We start from the raw sequence: 20,884 nt of genomic DNA on the forward strand, positions 1-20,884 counted from the left end.
CAAATAAGTATAAAAGAAATAACGGAACTAGTGGATATTACTGCAAGAAATATTTTTCATTGAGATAATTACATAGGTCATAATTAGACAGGAAATTATTATCCTCAACATTGCAAACATGACATCCAGTGTTTAATATAAACTTTCAATGCTATGTCTTTTAGTATGTGAGGCTTTATAGCCAGGATGGCTTAAAAGCCACAGGAGGTACTCTTTTTGTGTCATATATTACATTCTGACTACAGTTTCCCCTTCCTTTCCTCACCTCATTCTCTCTTCCCCACCTCTCCTCTCCCCCAGATCCATCCCCTCCACATATTCTCAGTCAAAGCAGGTCTTTCAGGGATATAAACCAAACATGGTACTGTAAGAACCAGACAAACTCCATTTTGAAAATGGTGGCCTGGCCCATAGCAACAACCAGTTAGAAGAAGTCAGGCCAAAGGTCCTAATGCCCCCATGACTGCTTCAACCAATCTTTTCTATAGGCCAACTTGCCCCTACACCTATTACCCAAGCATGAAATGGCAAGGCTTGTAACTCCCTGCTTGCAGATTTTCTGCCCAAATGCCACCCAATCATATACTGTAAAACTCATTTCGTCGTCTAAAACCTATAAAAATAAACCTCTCAACTGATACTCAGAGCCACTTCCCTGTATGTGCTATGTCAGTGCATTGGAGGTGTCCCGGGTTAGGACCTGCAATAAAGACTTCCTTGCCCTTGCATTTGAACTCAGCTCTTGGGTGGTCTATTTGGGCAGTCTCTCAAAATTTGGGCATAACAGGTAAAACAAGCTACAATAAGACCAAGCGAATACCATTTCATCAAGGCTGGATGAGGCTACCCAGTAGGAGTGCCACAAGAAGGAAAAATGGCAGAGACAGGCCCTTCTCTCACTGTTAGGATTCCTGCAAGAACACCAAGCTACTAAGCCATAATATATATATGCTGAAGACCTAGGTCAGACCTCTACAGGCTTCCTGATCTCTGTGAGCCTTCAGGAGTCCCTGTCAGTTGATTCTGTGGGCTTTAATCTTGTGCTATCCCTGACTCCTCTGGTTCCTCTGATCCTTCCTCCTTGTCCTCCACAGGATTCCTCAAGGTCCACTTAATGTTTGGCTGTAAGACTGCATCTACTAAGGGGTGTACCTTTAGGAAGCAACCCAAATGTCCTGATGATTTGAAAAAAAAAAAGAAACCATCTCTCTGCCTGTGTCTTTGCAGTGCACATGGACAAATACAATATACAAATGCAGTGTGTGGTACATATACACTATGGAATACTACTCACCTATTAAAAACAAGGAATTCCCGAAATTTGTGGATAAATGGATTGAGCTAGAAATGATCATAATGAGTGAGTTAACCCAGAAGCAGAAAGAATCAAACGGTATATACTCACTTATATCTGCATACTAGCCCAAGGGGCATGTCCCACGAAAGCCTTCACTTACCAGGAAACTGGGACAGAGGGGAGGGCATCCTATTGGGACTCTAAATGAGAGACGCATGGGAGAATAGCAAAATAAAAGGATCCAGAGGGTCCTAGAAATCTACAAGTAGAACAATATGATAGGCAGATTTGGGCCCAGGGGTCCCGCTCAAACTAAGGCACCAGCCAAGGACAATACAGGAGGTAAACTTTAAACCCCTTCCCAGATCTAGCCAATGGTCAGAATATTCTCCACAGTTGAGTGGAGAGTGTGATACAACTTTCTCACGTACTCTGGTGCCTCACATTTGACCATGTCCCCTGGAGGGGGAGACCTGGTGGCACTCAGAGGAAGGACAGCAAGTAGCCAAGAAGAGACTTGATACCCTATGAGAATATATAGGGGGACGTAATCCCCCTCAGGAACAGTCATAGGGGAGGGGAATAATGGGAAAATGGGGGGGGGGGAGGAATGGGAGGATACAAGGGATGGGATAAACATTGAGATGTAACAAGAATAAATTAATAAAAAAATAAATAAATAAAGTAAAAAAGTCACAAAAAAAAAAAAACAAATGCAGTGTGTGATGCTCAAATAGGTTATGGAGAGACAGAAATATAGAAAAATGGATCGTAGGGTCAGCAAGGGTTTTGAAGTAGCCTGGAGCTTATGCAGTGTCAATTTTGGACCCTGATCATGCTTCCTGCCTGTGGGAAACCCACTGGTTCTGGACAACAATGAAATGCCAAGATGAGGAAAGGTTCACTTTCTGGATTGGACCTCCTTGAAGAGCCACCATGATGTGCAATGCCACTGGTGGCTTTGTGGTCTTTGTGTTTCATGCTGATGCCCTAGGCCACATGAGAGCCTGGAATCTATGTGGATAATGCAGTCTCTGCCGCTGACTGATGTCTTTGTGATGGGCTTTGGCTTTGTGGCCTTAGGTGGCCATCTTGATGTGAGCGACATGTGTAGTCAATGATCTGAGGTCATGTTGAGGCCATGGTATTTTCATCTGCTGAGGGTCATAAGTCCCTTGGTGGTTGTGATATTGCCCCTCATATTGATATGTGGCCTGTAATCTCATAACATAAAATGGAATGCTCTTCTTTATTTTTTAATCTTTTTTATGCTTGGGTGAGGCATACATAGGAGCACTGCGAAGTAAAAATGTTCAGGGTGTTTTATGTGAGAATCTCAATAATCAATAAAAGTGAAAAAGTATAAAATGACATTTTAAAGCATCTATCAAAGATATGACTTTTTTCCAGAAATATAATGTGGCGTGAATGCACCCAAAGGCATAGTCTATAGTTTTGGCTGAGAGGTATGAGCGTTTCCTTAATGGTCAACTTTAAAATTGTTGTACCACAAACAGTATTACAGCGTTGTGTATTCTAGGTTTTATCTCAGTTTTGGAGAACAATATAAAAATAAAGTAACTGATTAAAACATAGAGGCAAAAAGAAACTTGCACAGAGACAGTTGCTCATGCCCATTCACACGCTGCAATTTCTGGTAGTGTCTGTCCCTTTGCTTTCACAAGGGAAGTATTATTCTAGTGTCTTTGATACTGAAATGTACTCTGCAGGCTACCAAAGAGACACATAAACACCAACCTGCTACAAACCCTTTGATCTACAATGGTGTCCTGCCTGCAAACTATGCTTAGGACAATGGTGGCATATAATTTGTGGGAGTAACCATCTAATGTTTGATTTGACTGAAGTCCTACTCTTTGAGATGGAACTCATACCCTATATTGCTTGGATGACCTAGAACCAGAAACTAGTTAGGCCAGAAACTTTAGGTTAAAAATCAAATACTACTGGGTTTTTTTTAAGTGATAAAATAACACCTAATTATTTTTGCTATAGTCACAGATCAGTGCCTCCTTCAGCCATCATCAGAGAAGCTTCTTCCAGCAGCAAATGAGAACAAATACAGAGATTCACAGCCAGATATTAGACAGACAGACCTTGGAACACAGCCCCAAATGGGATGTTTCAACTATTACCTCCCCTCCGAGCTCAGGGAACCCCGGGGGAAAGGAAGCAGAAAGATTGGGTGAGATGGAAGGGATGGAAACCACCATAGAAACAAGCCCCTTTTATTAACTGAGAAATACTCATATAAACTTACAGAGATTGGTGCAGCTTGGGCAGGGCCTACAGGTATTTGATTCAGGTCCTCTGTGTATATATTACTACTTCGGTTTAGTATTTTCATGGAATTCCTGAATGTATGGATTTGTTGTTCTCTTATTCTTGTGCCTTCTCTTGGTGTTGTTTTCTTTATATTTGTTTACATTGTCCAACTTCGATGTTATAATTTTTATTTTGTCTTAGTATGTTTTATTGCTGGGTTTGTTGTTAAAAAGAAACAATGAAAGAAAGATTCTACTTTAGAAAATAAAAATAAGTGGGATACAAGATAGTGGAACAGATCACACGTTGTGTCTGATCAGCAGGACAACAGTGACTGCCCAGTGAGCAATGGACCAAACTGTGGCCATGAAAACACAGTGCTGATATTTCTCTGGTGATAGAAGACTACAAGGTGTGGAAAACAGGTGTTTCCACATTTGGGCCACAGGGCTAATCCACAGAAAGTTACTGGATCCCCACAGGCATGGGCATTATCTCCAGGGTCTATCCACACACCTACAAAACACCAGTGTCTTGCTCTCCCAGCCCAGTGGAAATCTTACTGTGTGGAACACACATGCATCTGATCTCAGGTCACTCAGCTACTCCACAGAAAGTTCCTGGATTGACCCAGGCACTGGTATACTCTCCAGAATTTAGCCACAAGGTTGCACACAGAACACTGAGCTCAGTGTCTCACACTGAACTGTGGGCAACAAAACACAAACAAATAACACAAAGCACCAGTGTCTGTGTTTCCCTGTTGAGAGGAGACACCCTGGTGTGGGACACTGGTAAATCTGATCTCTGGTCACCTAGCTTGTTCACAGAGATTTCCCAGGAATGACCTCAGGTCACCAGACAGATCCACAGAGGGGTTCTCTGGTCCCTGCAGGAGCAGAGTCTTAGTTTATACAAACTCACATATGAGCTGCTCTCAACAGCCAGTGAAGGCAACCAGAAACTACCAAACAATGCCAGAGACAGCCAGATGGCTAAAGGACACCATCAAAACCTGAACAACAAAAGCCAAAGGAATATGTCATCTCTAGAACCAAGTTATTTCAAAGCAGTCAGCCAGGGACATGAACACAACTGAAACACGAGAAAATGAGCTCAAATATATCCTTATGAAGAAACACCATGCCCAAGAGCAACATAGGGAGGAGAGGGCTTATTTGTCTTATACTTCTACATCATAGTCCATCATTGAAGGAACTCAATACAGAAATCCGCTCATGACAGGAACCTGGAGGCAGGAGCTATTGTTGAACAAACCATGAAGGGTGCTCCTTACTGCCTTGCTCACTCTGCTTTCTCATAGAACACAGGACCACCAGCCCAGGCGTGTCCCTGCTCACAATGGGCTGGTATCTTTCTCATCATTCACTGATTTAAGAAAATTCCCAGCAAGGTTATCTAAAACCCGATCTTATGAAGGCATTTTTTCATTTGACTATCCCTTCTCTCAGAAGATTTTAGTTTGTGTCAAGTTGACATTAGACTAACCAGCACACTTCATTTACTCAGTCTTGTCCATAGCAATATACCCATTTTCTGCAGAATAACAAACCTTTGGTGAACAACCTTTCTTTATAAACCCAATTTGTGTGTGTGTGTGTGTGTGTGTGTGTGTGTGTGTGTGTGTGTGTGTTTGTGTGTGTGTGAGAGAGAGAGAGAGAGAGTTTCTCTGTTGTTAAAAGTACCTTTCCATAATTTCCTGTCTTTGACTTTATTAAATTTTGTCTCTTTCCTTCTTACACTACCGCTATTCTACTTTCTCTTTACCTCTTCAAATAATGTGTTTCTTTGATATATTTTTTCCTCTTTGGTCTGAGTTGCATACAAGTGTGGAGTTCAAGCAAGTGGTGTGAAATAACATGAATCTCACTGTCAGGGACAAGAGGGAAAAACTACATGATTTTAAAAACCTTCATACTTTCCATACAACAAATTTGGCAAAATCATGTTTCAGTGGCCAAATTCACACTGATTCCTCAACTGAGTAACTGACAAAAATAAAATCTTATCAATATGTCAAGTTTAAATGTTGAGTCATCTGTGGGTAATACTGAGAAGTAGAAGGACAAAGGATGTAAGAAAATAACATTGAGCCACTCTGCATTACAATATGTTTCATGAGTCCTACCCTTAACTATAGGTTTCTGGTGAAGGGAGAACAAATTTTGAGGTGTATGGTCCTTAGGAGGTCCCACAACTGTGAGTATGTAGCCTATACAAATATGAATCTTGGGTTATTTAAAAAAGAAAAGAGGGAGGAAGTAGAGGAATGAGAGAGCAGCTGGAAAGATATGTATGAAAATTTCAAAACTTAATAAAATTATTACATTCATTAGAGTAACCTTAAGCATGCCCAGTGTGAATAAGCCATTGTGTAAATGAGGCGTTGAACAACTAACAGAAAGTAAAGATTCTTCCTCAGAAGGCTTCATATAGATTCTTCTCTTCTGTTTATTAAAACTTGTATATCTTCCTTGTGCAATCCTGCTGGGAGGAGCACAAGAAGGAGCTCCCAGATGCTTCTGTAAATTTCTCAGAGTTCTACAGAAAGTGCTTGGAGAGGTAGAAGACCATGTCTGCCAAAGAAAAGGGAAAGTCTGATGACATGGCAAGGGCAGACAAGACTCATTATGAAAATGAGATGAAGACCTACATCCCTCTCCATGCCACCCCACCCACACCCCCACTAAGAGGAGACCAAACAGAAGTTCAAGGCCTTCAATGCACCCAAGAGGCCTCTTTCAGCCTTCTTGTTCTGTTCTGAGTACTTCCCCCAAATCAAAGGAGAACACCCTGGCTTATCCATCGGTGGTGTTGCAAAGAATGTAGGAGAGATGTGGAACATCACTGCAGCAGATGACAAAAAAACTGCTGTGGATGACAATTAGCCTTATGAGAAGAAGGCTGCCAAGCTGAAGAGGTACAAAAAGCATATAGCTGCCTAGAGAGCTAAAGGAAAGCATGATGCAGTGAAATGGAGTGGTTAAGGCTGAAAAGAGCAAGAAAATAAGGGAGAGGAAGATTAGAAGGAGGATGATGAGGAAGAAGAGAATGATGAGGAAGAAGAGGATGATGATGAATGAGTTGGTTCTGGCACTTCGTTTTCTTATCTAGAAGGCATTTATCCCCATGTACACAACTCACTCCTTCTAAAGAATGAGTGGAATGTAAGGCTCTGCAAGATTTGTTTTTTTAACTGTACAGTGCCTTTTTTTTTTGTACAGTTAGCACACTAACGAATGTGTCTTTAGTTTGCCCTGTCCTGCTGGTGTTTTCAATGGCCACTAATCTTCCTGGTGCATTCCATGGGTTGTAAATTGCCATGGAAATTTAAAGCAAGTTCTTGTTGGTGCACAGTGTAAATTAGTTATATATGGGGATGGTAAGGCGTTTTTGTTGTTGTTGTTGTGTTTTATTTTCTTTTTGGTTTTGTATTTTCTCTTTTTTTTCTCTTTTTTCTTTTTTTCTTGAGTTATCTGGGATGCAGCTCATACAAAGATATTTCTTCTTCTGTTATCTGAATACCACTCCACAGTTGCAAAAAAAAAGTAGCTGTTTTGTAATCATTCTGAGTGCTTCTGAGTAAATACAAGTTTTTATTTAAAAAAGAAAAAAGACCTCATACCTCCAACTTCACAAAAACTTTATTTAAAACCAAAACCATTTGTAATTAATACAACACAAAAGCCCCTCCATCCTTATTTTGAGGATATGAATATTGTCACCTGAGATTGACCACTTACTTTCACGTCTTTGATATGGCATGTGCATGCCTTTACTCACAGTAACATAAACGTGTATGCACACACACAGGAATTGTAAAACGCAGACATATTTTCCTGAAGAATATGCTACCTATTTGTTGCTTGGTTGGTCGGCTGGTTGGTTAGTTTTCTTGAGGGAGGGTCTCATTAAGTCACCCTAGCTCCCCTGGCACTCAATATGTAGACCAGGCTAGCAGAGAACTCACAGAGGTTCCCCCTGCCTCTGTCTCCAGAGTGCTGGAATGAAAGATGTGCATCACCATGTCTGGTTGACGACATTTTATATTCAAAACAAACATCATTGTCCTGTGGGGAATTCTCACAAGTGTAGCTATAAAAGCAGAAAAATAGCACCATGAACTTTCTGTATCAGCGATGGTTCTGGAACAGAATGAGTAAGTGTATCCAGAAATTAGATGTAGGATGAGTGAAATTGCTGTTTTATAATGTTTCAGATTCCTGCTTTACTTCTCAAATATATGCTGAATTTTCTTAATATGCTTGGATTAATCCCACCCTAGCCCCTTTAATACTTGAGTAGGTGGCATTGTTTGAGGATGCGAAGGAGAGCTGATGTCCTTGGAGGAAGTATACCACTTTGGGGAATGGGATTTGAGATTTCAATACCTTGCATAATTTCCAGGTTGCTCTGTGTTTCCTACATATGGATGAAGATGTGAGCCCTTGCCTCTGGCTCCAGGTGCTGACATGATGATGATGATGGAAGCTCATGCCTCCATAACAGTGATTTTGGATAAGCATTTACTCCTGTAGGTTGCCATTTATACTTTCTTTTTGTAGTGCTCCAAAGACCACCAGAAATATCAAAATTAAATGGGAGGAAGACATGTTTGCTTGAATAACTTTTGCACTTTAGATTAGGCTTTGATGATTTCCAAATTGTTTTGTATTTCAGAACTACCTTCTTGAGATTTGAGACATCTCAGTGGGTAATGGTGACTGAGTACAATCTTTATAACCCACTTTGCAGAAGGAGAGAGCAGGTAGACACCAATTATCTTCTGACCTCCACACACATTCCATGGTATGAACATATCCAGTCCTATATACAAAATAAATAATAAAGTTTTAAAACTTGCTACACAAGAAATCTAATAAAGGTGCTAAGTATAAATTCAGCTGAGAATCAAAGTAATTGTAAAACCAACTAGTTTCATGATAATTTTATTGCCATGCCCATGGGGATACAGAAGTCAAATCTGTCTCTCTAGCTGTTTTAATATGGCACATGGATCTATGCAATAAAAAGTGATACTGTCTTTTAAAGAGAAAAAACCAGTGTATGCATGCATTATTTTACATTAAATGCTGTCAAGAAGACACGAGTTCAAATGTTTAATTTCAACTTTCAGGTTGTTGGATTCTCACATGCGGAAGGGTTAGATTTCCCAAAACTTTCATCAGCACAGGTTGCTGAAAACTGAGAAAATGTGAGCATAGCAAGATGTCTCTTCAAATTAGAGCTGACTGCTGCCAAGCCTGGAAAATTGGGCACACTCACACAGACACACACGCACATGGACATGCACACACACACAAAAAAATTAAATAAATAACAAAATATAAAAGTAATTGAAATTGTAACCATATATATCATTATTACCCAGTAAGTGTTCTGGATGTTACCTGGGTTACGTGGCTCCCAATTGATGGGCTGTTAAATTTGAGTGATGGTATGTAAAGAAACAATGACTTATATCTACAAAAGCAAAACCTTATCTTTGGAATCAAGACAGCATGTTCCACATTATCACAGTTGTTTAAACAAAGACTAGAACCTCAAGTCCCACAAACAAATATGAATTCTACTCAAGCCAGTTTACTGCTTTGTCCTTGGTCATGTAAACAATGTGGTTTGGGACAAATCAGAGCAGTGTCCACAAGTGCATTTTAGCATCCCCTGTATTCCTGATATTGCATCCATGGTTCAGGTACATGAGTGTTAAAAAGTTGATTGATTGAAAATGGTAACACTTGACATTCTTCCCCTCACATCTGATTGGAGGAAGAGAGAATAGGAATTGATTAATGAGAAGGCTCAATTGAAAGAAATACACACAAAGATTTGTCCAAATGTGTAGGAATCAGTTGTGCCCCAAAATAAAGCCCAAGTAAGGATTAGAAATTGTATTTTTATTTAACCACCAGCTATGTGAAAGTTTTAAGTTTAGACATTAGGTTTACACAGCCTCCCTTCCAGATAAAATAATATGATAGCATCTGTTTTTAGTCTTCTGTTTTCTTAATACTAACATAAAGCCAATGAATAAAAATCTGCCTGAAACTTGGGCCAGGCATTGAGCATCATATTTGACAATAAAAGTTAATTGCCCATGCCTAGTAAAGTTCTCCAGGAACAAATTTGTATAATAAGTGACCTGATGTCAATGTCAGCGCACAAGTGCCAACTGAAATGCAGGACACTGCTCAGGCAACCATCTTGAAAGGCAGCTATAAAAAGCAGGGAGAGACTCTGAGCATTGCCAATCAGTGAGCTCCTGGAACCTGCAGGACGGACAGCTGCTCATGAACAATGAGGGCCATCATCCTCCTGATCACACTGGATGTACTTGGCGTCTCCAGTGTGATGATGGATAAGAGTCTCAAAAAGAAGGTAGCAGACCTGCATGGGAGGGTGCTGGGTACAGTAATTGTGCTGAACAGAAACAGACACAGAGAGAGGCTTGGGAGGAAGCTGTGCAGGTGGCTGTATGGGGCAGCCAGAGACAGAGAAGCAGATAAAGACAAAGGGAGGAGAAAGAATGGTCTAGAAGTTGGCATTCTCTATGTCTGGCAATGGAGAGTAGCAAAAGGGGTGGGAGTAGCCTAATGGATGGTTTTCTAAGAGAGAGAAATAGAGAGACAGAAATCAAGAGATACAGACCAGAGAGGGAAAAAGGAGAGAATGCTCTGAAACTTGGCATTCTCATGGGAGAATGGGGAAATAGAAGGATCCAGAAGGTCCTAGAAACCTACAAGAAGAACATTATGACGGGCAGACCTGGGCCCAGGGGTCCTGCTCAATGTATGGCACCAGCCAAGGACAATACGTGCAGTAAACATCAAACCCCTGCCCAGATCTAGTCAATGGACAGGACATTATACACAGTTGAGTGGAGAGTAGGGGCTGACTTTCACAAGAACTCTGGTGCCCCATATTTGACCATGTCCCCTTGATGGGGAGACCTGATGGCACTCAGAGGAAGGATAGAAGGTTACCAAGAAGAGACTTGATACCCTATGAGTATATACAGGGGGAGGAGGTCCCCCTCAGTTACAGTCATAGGGGAGGGGAGTAGGGGGAAAGCAGGAAGGAGGGAGGAATGGGAGGATACAAGGGAGGGGATAACCATTGAGATGTAATATGAATGAATTAATTAAAAGAGAAAGTTGGCATTCTCTACATCTTGGAGTGGAGAGAGACAGAGAGAGAGAGAGAGAGAGAGAGAGAGAGGGGATGGTCTTAAGGGTGGTTTCTTCAGATAGAGACATAGTGAGAGACCAAGAGACAAAGAAAGAGATACACACAGAGAAAATAATGCTTCTGAAGGTAGGTTTTCTGTGTGTCTTTGTGTGACAGAGAGAGATGGGAGAGAGGGAAGAATGTTCTTGGAGTGTTCTCTATGTCCTAGAGTGGAGAATGGCAGAGAGAGAGAGAGAGAGAGAGAGAGAGAGAGAGAGAGAGAGAGAGATGTCTAAAAGGTTGTTTTCTGAGAGGTAGAGACTAAGATTGAGAGACACAGAGACAAACATAAAGAGAGGCGTGGAAAGAGAGAGTCAGAGAAAGAAACATCCTTCAGTCTGGTACTAAGAGTGAGTCTAGCTGTGCCAGTAAGTCTGCACACCTACATCGCTTCCTATGTTTCCACTTCTGTGCCTCACCCTGTGAAGAAATGGAAGCCATGATGATGAGTATGATGGAGTAATTTTAAATAGATGGATCATACTAATGTTTCTGCTTGCAGTGGCTACTGTCTGTCCACCTTGGCTTGTTATCCAAAAGATTAAAAGTAAAGACCCGCACACATTTGCAGAAAAAGCAAAATGACTCCATTCAAGGTGAAGCTAGATTGCAGATTACAGACAGACACCCTGCCAGGATTGACAGCTGGCCACATGACTGACAGGACTCAAGGTCCCCAAGCTATTATTTGTGTCTCTTCTTGGAGTCCCAAGGATGGATTAGCTGGTGACTGAGGGGCCTGATTTATTTTGATTGACAGGTTAAATCGTTCCTTGGTCCAACTGCACATGTCCTTCCCATAACGCATCTCATTTTAATTATACATATGCCTGATTACACAGAGTCATAAAGGTATCAAGCAGAGCAAGGTCATCTGAAGAACATATTTTTGTCTCACTATGCATAACGCATACACCTCAAACCAGTCAGGCCACGTCAGCATTTCTATTCTTGCTACCTGGATACATTGAGAATATACCTGAGTGGAAACTTGTCTGGACTTGATCATTGCTATGGGTGTATGAAACCAGACATTATTCTTCAGAGACAGCTGTAGGGCTAGCCAGATGCAGTGGGGAGGGAGTTATGAAGGGGTTCTTATGTGGGAACCCCTACAGCATTGATCCCAGAGTGTCCAAGTAACCTGATGTAGGTGGGGAAGGGAAGAAGGGGTGTTTTATAGGGAACGCTACACCATTCTTCAGAGAGGGGTGTGTGAGTCACCTAAGCAGGTAGCTGTTGGAGGGGTCTGAAATCATTATTAGGTCAATTGCTCAGAGTATGCCTTAACATAAAGAAGGTAGCCTGCCTAATGCCTTATTACAAAATCAGGTTGTGAAGTACCCCCACCCAAACAGAGTCCCTGGTTACTAGTCTTACCTGCCTTGTTTCCAAAGCCACTTTTTTCTTCCAGATTGAAGGGAATTGGAGAACTGTTTACTTAGCTTCCAGTACCATAGAGAAGATAAGTGAAGGCTCACCCTTGAGAACCTATTTCCGTCGCATTGAGTGTGTGAAGAAATGCAAGGAAATCTACCTCTATTTTTATATCAAGTAAGATATACAACAAAATAGACAGAACAATCTATGTGATGGCCTGTGCTCAGAGAAATGAGTTGTTTTCTGTCGACACTCATGCCAGTGAACACCCACAGCAGTAAATCAGGATTCCTACACCACACTGTTCTGTGTGGGCCAGAAAAGGACATACAATATCTGTACATTTAATTTAGAATGAATGATATATTTAGGGTTTATAAATACAAAGTAAAATAATAAATAGCAAAATATAGATGGTGAGTATATATGTAGATTATAGATACATATATAGATAATAAACATCATAAGTAAATAGATATACATACACACAATTGTAGGAAGATAGATAATAGATAATAAGATGGATGGATGATAGATAAATAAATAAATAAGTAAGTAGAGATATAACAGACATTTCGATAGATAATACATATATATGTAATAAATAATAGATGATGAATAGTTAAATGCATGCACAAACACACACATATACACACATATATACACACATACCTACATATATACATACGTAGGTATAGATGGATAATAGATGTATAAATAGTTGGTTGATTCATCTGTCTATTTGAGGTGACCCAAGAACACCATAAAGGAAATGGGCTTGGGTATAAATTGCACTTTGGAACGCCATCTTTAAAATCAGTCCCTCATTGAAGTCAAACATCACAAGACAATTTATCAAAATAATATACATTACCATCATTTAATTTTCTATTTATCAATCTTGAAAAACTCATGTCTAGAAGAAGATATATAAGAAAGAAATATTTGGGACAATTCCAATGCTTTTAAGCTATCTGGATATGAGTGAAATTATCCATTGATTTTTTTCTGGGATCAAGGAAGTTTTTGTTAATTACATGTTGATATTTGAACCTTTTCATTAGTTGATTATTTATAATTTCAGTTTTCTGAGACAGTGTCTCTGTATATCATGCTAGCCTTGAACTCAATACAGAGTGAATAATAACATTTTTAACTTGTATTTATTATTTATATGCATATAATAAATAAATAAATAAATAAATAAGTAAGTATGTAGGTTTTTTTCTGGACAGAGTTTTGCCATGTATCCCTGGTTGTCTTGGAACTCACTCTGTAAACCAGGCTGGCCTTATACTCAGAGATACACCTACTTCTGCCTTCCAAGTGCTGGGATTAAATGTGTATGCCTCTTCCACCCAGCTAACATATATTGTTTGAAACAGGTTCTCACTATATAGGCCTGGCTGGCCTAGAATTCCCTATGTACACCACTCTGGCCTTGAACACATCCAACCTATTTTTATTTTTTATTATTTTTTACTTATTTTTATTTTGTAATTACTTTTACAAAATAACATCAGTCTGTCAAGTATTGTGATGAGAAGAGATGCCACCATGCCTGGCCTGATATTTAAGCTTAACACACATAAAATTATTTGAAAGAGAAATAGTTCAAACTGAAGCATGTATACATACTAACATGTTGAAAGAGGGATAAAATTTTTATTTTGTTTTTTTTTCATTTATTTATTTAATCAATTTATAGCCTAATCTCAGCCCCCTTTCTCCTCTTCTTCTAGTCTCAACCTCACACCCCCCTCACTCATTCTCCATTTCCTTCTCAGAGTAAAGGAGGATCACAAAGGGTACCAATCCACCCTGGCACCTCATGTTGCATCAGAACTAAGCACATGCTGTCCAGGCAACAGAGTCAGAGAAAGACCCTACTCCAATTGTTAGGGGACCTACATGTTGATGAAGCTACATATTTGCCACATATGTGTTGGAGGTCTAGGTCCAATCCATGAGTGCTCTTTAGTAGGTGGTTCATTCTCTGTGAGCCCCTATAGATACAGGTTAGCTTATTATATAAGGTTTCTTGTGGTTTCCTTGACCCCTCCAGCTCCCTCTATCTTTTCCTGCCACTCTTCCACAGAGTGGAAGCTTGGAGCTCAGCCTATTGCTTGGCTATGGGTCTCTGCATCTGTTTCCCTCAGCTGCTGGATGGAGCCTCTCAGAAGACAGTTATGCTAGGCTCCTGTCTGTAAACTTAGCAGAGTAACATTAATAGTGTCAACGGTTGGCTCTCTCCCATGGAGTGGGTCTCAAATTGGACCAGTCTTTGGTTTGTCATTGCCTCAATCACTGCTTCAACTTTATCCTTCCACTTCTTGTAGGCAAGACAAATTTTGGATCGAAGATTTTATGAATGGGTTGGTGTCCCCCCTCCCTTCACTGGAAGTCTCACCAGTTGTTGACTTCAGGCTCCTTAATCCCTATTCTAGGAGGCTCAACTAGGGTTACCCCCAGGACAGACTCCTGGGAGCCTGTTCCAGAGATGTGGCTCTCACTGATATCTGATATCTATTCTTTCTCCTGGTTCTCCAACTGCCAAAACACCACTCTCCCACTTGTGATACGGACCCCTGTTATCCTCCACGTCCCCTCCTCAACAAGTTCCCTCCTTCCATCTACTTCAAGTATATATTTTATTTCCACTTCTGAGTGAGATTCAAGCATCCTCTCTTGGGCCCACTTTAGGTTCTTTGGTCTGTGGACTGTAGCATGATTATCCTGTACTGTATGGTTAGTATCCACTTACAAGTGAGTGCATACCATGTGTACCTTTCTGAGGTACCTGGTTATCTCACTAAGGATGATCTACTGTAGTTCCATCCATTTGTCTTCAAATTCCATGATTTCCTTGTTTTTGAATAACTAAGTTGTATCCCATTGTGTAAATATACCACAATTTATTTATCCATTTTCTTCGATCCAGGAACATCAAAGTTGTTTCCAGATTCTGACTATTATGAATAAAGCTGCTATGAACATAGTCAAGCAAATGTCCTTGTACAGTGGAGCATCTTTTGGGTATATACTTAAGAGTGATATAGCTGGGTCTTGAGGTAACACTATTCCCAATTTTATGAGAAAGTGCCAGATTGATTTCCAAAGTGGTTGTGCCAGTTTGCATTCCTACCAGCAATGGAAGAATGTCCCCCTTTTCCACATCCTCAACTGCATGTGCTGTCACTTGAGCTTGTTATATTAGGCATTCTGTCCAGCGTAAGATGACATCTCAGATTTGTTTTGATTTGCATTTCCCTCATGACTAAGGAAAGTAAACATTTCTTCAAGTGGTTCTCAGTTATTCAATATTCCTCTGTTGAGAATTCTCTGTTTATCTCTGTGCCCCATTTTAAATTAATTTATTTATTCACTTTACATCCCAGTTGTGTTCCCCCTTCCGGCAATCCTCCAGGTCCCATCCTCCATCTTTCCTTATCCATTCCCCTCCTCAATTCCTCAGAAAAAGGGGAGCCTGCCCCGTACTCACACACAGCACCTTATCTAGTCCCACCAGGACTGGGAAAATCCTATTCTCCTGTGGCCTGGTGAGGCAGCCCCACCAGGGTGGAAGTGATAAAAAAAATCAGGCAAAAGAGTCCATGTCAGAGACAGTCCCAGCTCCCTTTACTAGGGGGCCCACATGAAACCTGAGCTGTCCATTGGCCGCATCTATGGAGATGACCTAGGTTCAGTCTATGCATGTTCCTTGGTTGGTGCTTCCATCTCCACAAGTCCCTTTGGGCCCTGGTTAGTTGACTCTGTTGTTTTTCTTGTGGAATTCTCTTCCCTTCTATGTCCTTCTCTCCTTCCCTCCACTCCTCAACAAGGCTTCCTGCGCTCTGTCCAATGTTTCGCTGTGAGTCTCAGCATCCCTTTTGAAGCACTGCTGAGAGGAGCCCCTCAGAGGATGACTCTGCTAGACTCCTGTCTGTTATAATAGTAGAATATCATCAATAGTGTCAGGGCTTGGCTCCCTCCCATATGTTGGGTCTCAGGTTGGGCCAGGCATTGGTTGGACATTCCTTCAATCTCTGTTCTATCTTTATCCCTGCACATCTTGTTGGCAGGGTAAATTTTGGGTTAAAGATTTTGTGGGTGGGTTGGTGTTCCCCTTCTTCAACTAGGAGTCCTGCCTAGTTAGAGGGTGTTCTTTTCAGTCTCCATGACCCCTGCTACTAGAAGTCTCAGCTAGAGTGACCCTTATATTCTCACAGAAGCCTAGCCTGTATTAAGTCTCCTGTTTGTCACAGAGATGGCCACTTTGAATGACTGTTTCCTGGATGCTTTGAGTACTGTGTGAGGCTTTGTCACCCTCTTCTCACCAATGTGGTCTGGTGAGGCAGCCCCACCAGGGTGGAAGTGATAAAAAAATCAGGCAAAAGAGTCCATGTCACAGACAGTCCCAGCTCCCTTTACTAGGGGGCCCACATGAAACCTGAGCTGTGGTCATTGCATGGGAAGCTATCTCCTGCCTGCTTTAAATAATACATAGGAAGCTGTCACCCTCTTTTTGAATGCTGTAGGTACCATTCAAAGCTATTGCCTCTTCCTCCATGTATTTGATGCTGTATAGGGATTTTATTACCCTCTTTGGGATGCCTTAGGTACTACATGGGAAGCTGTCACCCTCTTCTTGTTGCTTTGGGTACTTGACAGGACTCTATCACCCTCTTGTGTGTGTTCTGGCTACTACATTGAAAACTATCACCCTCTACTGGCTGATTTGGGTACGACATGGGTATCTATCGCCCTCTAATGGCTGTTGCAGGTATTGCATCCTTAGGTATTACGCTCTTCTGTGCACTTTGGATACTGTATGGGAAATTATTGTCCTATGTGGATACCTGAGTACAATAGAAACTTCTTTTGAATATGGGACAACATTACTATCTTTTGAAAGTTGTTGCCTACTTCTGGATGCTTTGGGTACTGCATGGAGCTTTATTACCTTCTTCTGGTTACTTTACAAGCTGAATAGGTACTTATCATCCTCTTTTGGATGTTTAGGTAATTCACAGGGCTCTGTTGCCTTTTTCTGGCTGCTGCAGGTACTACATGTGGCTGTATCTTGGTCTTCTCAATGATGTAAACACTCCACAGAGCTCTATTCAGGTACTGTGCGAGGCTCTATCTCCATCTTCTGGATGCTTAAGGTACTGAAGAACCATTTATCACTTTCTTCTGGATTCCTTGAGTTCAACATGGGTCTCTATTGACTTCTGAATAATTTAAGTACTGTATAGGGCACTTGTGCCCACTTCTGGCCACTATATGTACTTTACAGAAAGCTTTCTCCCTCTTCTGGCTGCTTAACTATTGTGTGAGAAGCTATCACTCTATTTTTGGACATTCTTGGTACTGTATGAGAAGCTATGATATTCTTTTGACCATTTGGATACTGCATGGGACTACATCGCCTTCTACTGGCCACAAAAGGTACTCCATGGGATGTTTTTTCCTCTTTTGGATGATTTGGGTATTGAACCAGAAGCTATTGCGTTTCTGGCAGCTGTGATTACTGCATGGGTATCTATTTTTCTCTTCTGAATGCTTTGTGTACTACATGTTCAGCTACCATCCTATTTTGCATGTTTTGGATACTATAAGCAAATCTCTCTCTTCTTAACACTGTTTGTACTACAAGGAGAACTATCATCCTCCATTGAGTGTTTTGGGTACTGCAAGAAAAAGTTATTGCCCTCTTCTGGCTACTTCAGGTACTGCAATCACCTGGTACACAGACAGAGATGCAAAGATGCATGATAAATACTGATTAATCTATTTTAAAAATAAAACTGAAAACTGAATATAATCATACCCCTATGTGACAGAAACTTTGTAAAGACATCTATGTAAGAAAATAGGCAGACGTTCAACTTTGTTTGCTAGCCCAAGACCTAATGACAAATGTTCATTAATATTTACTTATATAAAATATACAATAAAATATGACCTGCCACTACAATAAATGATAATGAGTTATTCAAACCACAACAGAGATACCTATTAAAGTAAATGAATTTAGTGCTAGACATCTATAACACAAATTCCAGGATATTTGATGCCCCCTTTTGGCATTGGTAGGCACAAGGTATGTACATATTGTTCATATATACATGAAAATGATACATACACATACAATTAAATGGTTTTAATTTGAGATTAATAAAACACAAAAGTATCAATCTCTATCATTCAAATTGTGGAAAAGTAAAAAAAAAAAAAAACAAAAAAAACAAAACACCAGTATTTTACTAATACCAGCAAACTGAATTTGAGAGCTTAGAAAATGGACTGAAAGAAGTAATTGTGTCCAGTGCAAAAATAACAAAAATATCTCAAATTTTAAAAAATATCTTTTTTTTCTTTTTCTTTTTTTAAAATTTTTTTATTAATTTATTCTTGTTACATCTCAATGTTTATCCCATCGCTTGTATCCTTCCATTCCTCCCCCCCCCCGTTTTCCCATAATTCCCCTCCCCTATGACTGTTCCTGAGGGGGATTACCTCCCCCTATATATTCTCATAGGGTATCAAGTCTCTTCTTGGCTACCTGCTGTCCTTCCTCTGAGTGCCACCAGGTCTCCCCCTCCAGGGGACATGGTCAAATGTGAGGCACCAGAGTACGTGAGAAAGTCATATCCCACTCTCCACTCAACTGTGGAGAATATTCTGACCATTGGCTAGATCTGGGAAGGGGTTTAAAGTTTACCTCCTGTATTGTCCTTGGCTGGTGCCTTAGTTTGAGCGGGACCCCTGGGCCCAAATCTGCCTATCATAACGTTCTACTTGTAGGTTTCTAGGACCCTCTGGATCCTTCTACTTTGCTATTCTCCCATGCTTCTCTCATTTAGAGTCCCAATAGGATGCCCTCCCCTCTGTCCCAGTTTTCTGGTAAGTGAAGGCTTTAATGGGACATGCCCCTTGGGCTAGTATGCAGATATAAGTGAGTATATACTATTTGAGTCTTTCTGCTTCTGGGTTAACTCACTCATTGTGATCATTTCTAGCTCAATCCATTTATCCACAAATTTCAGGAATTCCTTGTTTTTAATAGCTGAGTAGTATTCCATAGTGTATATGTACCACAGTTTCTTTATCCACTCTTCAACTGAGGGACACTTAGGCTGTTTCCATGTTCTGGCTATTATGAATAAGGCTGCTATGAACATGGTTGAGCAAATTTTCTTGTTGTGTGCTGGAGCATCTTCTGGGTATATTCCAAGGAGTGGAATAGCTGGGTCTTGAGGAAGCCCTATTCCCATTTTTCTGAGATAGCACCAGATAGATTTCCAAAGTGGCTGTACTAGTTTGCATTCCCACCAGCAATGAAGGAGTGTTCCTCTCTCCCCACATCCTCGCCAGCATGTGGTGTCGCTTGAATTTTTGATCTTAGCCATTCTGATGGGTGTAAGATGGAATCTCAGAGTTGTTTTGATTTGCATTTTCCTGATGACTAAGGAGGTTGAGCATTTCTTTAAGTGTTTCTCAGCCATTTGATACTCCTCTGTTGAGAATTCTCTGTTTAGTTCCAAGCCCCATTTCTCAATTGGGTTATTCGGTTTGGTGGTGTTTAATTTCTTGAGTTCTTTATATATTTTGGATATTAGACCTTTGTCAGATGTAGGGTTGGTGAAGATCTTTTCCCAGTCTGTAGGCTGTCGCTTTGTTCTCTTGACAGTGTCTCCTGCCTTACAGAAGCTTCTCAGCCTCATGAGGTCCCATTTATTAATGGTTGACATTAAGGCCTGGGCCATTGGTGTTCTGTTCAGGAAGTTGTCTCCTGTGCCAATATGTTCCAGGCTCTTTCCCACTTTTTCCTCTAAGTGGCTTAGTGTCTCTGGTTTTATGTTGAGGTCTTTAATCCACTTGGATTTGAGTTTTGTGCAAGGTGACAAATATGGGTCTAGTTGCATTTTTTTACACATAGACCTTCAGTTAGACCAGCACCATTTGTTGAAGATGCTATCCTTTTTCCATTGAATGGATTTGGCTTCTTTGTCAAAAATCAAGTGACCATATGTGTGTGGATTCATTTCTGGGTCTTCGATTCGATTCCACTGATCAACCAGCCTGTTGCTGTACCAGTACCATGCTGTTTTAATTACTATTGCTTTATAGTACAGTTTGAAATCAGGTATGAGATTCCTCTGGAGCACCTTTTATTGTACAAGATTGTTTTAGCTATTCTGGGTTTTTTGTTTTTCCATATGAAGTTCAGAATTGAACTTTCAATGTCTTTAAGGCACCAGCCAAGGACAATACAGGAGGTAAACTTTAAACCACTTCCCAGATCAAGCCAATGGTCAGAATATTCTCCACAGTTGAGTGGAGAGTGTGATATGACTTTCTCACGTACTCTGGTGCTTCACATTTGACCATGTCCCCTGGAGGGGGAGACCTGGTGGCACTCAGAGGAAGGACAGCTGGTAGCCAAGAAGAGACTTGATACCCTATGAGAATATATAGGGGGAGGTAATCACCCTCAGGAACAGTCATAGGGGAGGGGAATAATGGGAAAATGGGGGGGGGGGAAATGGGAGGATACAAGGGATGGGATAAACATTGAGATGTAACAAGAATAAATTAATAAAAAAAATTAAAAAAAATTGAGTAGGTATTTTGATAGGGATTGCA

General features: G+C 40.7%; 1 pseudogene; it reads left to right on the plus strand.

The window, feature by feature from the left end:
- The first annotated feature begins 6,086 nt into the window (after positions 1-6,086).
- On the plus strand, positions 6,087-6,687 carry LOC127185658 (high mobility group protein B1-like; annotated as a pseudogene).
- Positions 6,688-20,884: the final 14,197 nt, after the last annotated feature.

Source organism: Acomys russatus, chromosome X (genome assembly GCF_903995435.1).
Source record: "Acomys russatus chromosome X, mAcoRus1.1, whole genome shotgun sequence".
NCBI classification, from domain to species: domain Eukaryota; kingdom Metazoa; phylum Chordata; class Mammalia; order Rodentia; family Muridae; genus Acomys; species Acomys russatus.